We start from the raw sequence: 2,436 nt of genomic DNA on the forward strand, positions 1-2,436 counted from the left end.
TGCTTCATTCTCTAAAAGAGCAAATAGACATAGGTGCCTATTCTCTGGCTCCTTCCTGCAAGCCAGCACTAGACACTTAAATTCTAGATGGTACCAGGCTTTCAATACATCCTTGGGTTTTTAGTATTTCCTATTAGCTAGATCTAGCTAGATCCCAACTTAGCATGTGGGAGGTTTTTTGAGCATTCTTCCAAGATCTGACTCTCTTTTAGGTTCTCTACAGGGAGCCTAAATGCCTCATGGTGTCTGAATTCTGCTGCGGGGAGCGGGGGGCAGGCAAGGCAGCAACTAACTCGTAAGAGCCAAAGTCCTTTATTGGATCTGGCTCTCAGAACTTGCTCTTAGTAAAGCAGGTAATCCTAACATGCATTAATCATACTGAGTTAACTGTATTTCATAGAAATTAGGGCTGGATGGGACCTCGTAGGATCATTGGGTCCAGCCCCCTGCCCAAGGAGCAGGAAGTCAGCTAGGGTCAAAGGATCCCAGCAAGATAAGCATCCAAATGTTTCTTAAAAGTGTCCAGAGTAGGTGCTTCTGGGGGGAGTCTATTCCAGGTCTCAGGGGCTTGGACACTAAAGAAGATTTTCCTTACATCCAGCCTAAAACAGTCTTGCAAGAGTTTGTGACTTTTGGACCTTGTCATCCGTTGGGGTGCTCTGGTGAACAGGTGTTCCCACAGATCCTGATGCTTTATGTACTTATAGACTGCCACCGAGTCACCCCTGAGCCTGCGCTTCTCCAGGCTGAAGAGTCCCATGGCTCTCAGCCTCTCTTCAAAAAGCCTGTTCTCCTGACCTCTGATCATGCATGTGGGCTCTCCTCTGGACTCTTTCAAGCTTCTCCACATCCTTCCTGAATTGTGGAGCCCAGAATTGGATGCAGTACTCCATCTGTGGCCTCACAAGGCCGAGTACAGCAGGAGAATGACATTCTGGGTCTTGCTCGAGATGCATTGGTAGATACAAGCTAGAGTTTTGTTTGTTTTGCCAGCTGTGGTATCGCATTAGTGGCTCATGTTCATTTTGTGGTCAATCATGACCCCCAAGTCTCTTCTGGCTGTGGTGCTAGCAAGTGTAGCATTGCCAGGCCTATAAGTGTGACTCAGGTTCCCCCCCACTCCCTCTCAGAGGTGGAGCACCTTGCATTTCTCCATATTGAATGCCATCAGGTTTTTATCTGCCCAGCTTATTTTAGGTCAGCCTGGATCAGCAGCCTATTCTCAAGTGTGGATACTCTTCCTCTTTATAACTTAAAAATCTACTATAGCAAGCTATCTGTGACTAGAAATTAAAGATAAAGTATTTTTTTCAGTTACTATTTGCCATTTCAGTAGTCTTACTGTTCACTATGTTTTCAGTGTTTTGTATTACTATCCTCAGTTCTATAATAGTGGACTGTTTTTTAACAATTGTGTATAATGTTTTAATCCCATGAGAAATGATTTGCTAGATAGGACCTGATATCTTGCTATGAAACTCTAACAAAACACAAGACAATCCTCAGGAATTAACACCTCAGAATTAACACTTCTGAACTCACAAGGATTGTTTTACCATAGACATTTCCCATTGGATATAAGAAAACAGAGAGAGACTTGGTCAGCATTTCGTGCCTGAACACACAAATGGCAATGATGCACACTGAAACCATAACCTGTGAGCTTGGACTGCCCAGAGGGATTCATGGCAAAAGCCTAGCCAGGAAAATGAGTCTGCCAACAAATACACCAGGGATGTAGTGGAGCGCAAGCATATATAGAGATATGAATATGCTACAGTTGAAAGTGTACTGAATTAGTTTCAACAAGGTGAACATACCAAACCTGCTACCTTGCACTGACTCATTAGATCCCCAAATTTGCACATGCACACTACACAAAATGTGTGTGTACTGTATATGTAAAAGGTGTGTAAAAAGGTAGCAGTAATAACATTACTGTATTTTCCTCAGCATTTTCAGGGAAATGTTTTCCAGGCCCACTTTGGTATTATCAGTAAGCCAAAGTTCCTTCCTTTCTACTCTGGGCACTCTGATGCTCAGTTTATGATGGTATCTGTTATGCATCTCATTTGCTGGTGCCTTGTGTAAGATATCTGTGCACATACCAACCTCGAAACAGCAACTGGCATTCATTTACTATTACAAAGTGTATCTTATGCAATTTATTTGCTTATACATTTAATTTAGTGTTTTCCAGTGAAAGCACAGAGTTTTACCCATTTACTTTTTGCTTCCTGTGGCTTTTCTTTCAGTGCTCAAATAAGTGTTTATGATATAATATTGGCTTTAGTACCTATTTCCAACTTAAAAGAAGAATAATAAAAAAGGTTGTATTTGCTTTCAGGCTGAGAGCCCATTTGTCTTTGGCTGCCATGCTGTCCATTGCACTTGTGAAGAGTTTATCTGAGCCAGTGATGCTGCTGCCACTCTGCT

Source organism: Alligator sinensis, unplaced genomic scaffold, assembly GCF_000455745.1.
Source record: "Alligator sinensis unplaced genomic scaffold, ASM45574v1 scaffold106_1, whole genome shotgun sequence".
Lineage (NCBI taxonomy): Eukaryota > Metazoa > Chordata > Crocodylia > Alligatoridae > Alligator > Alligator sinensis.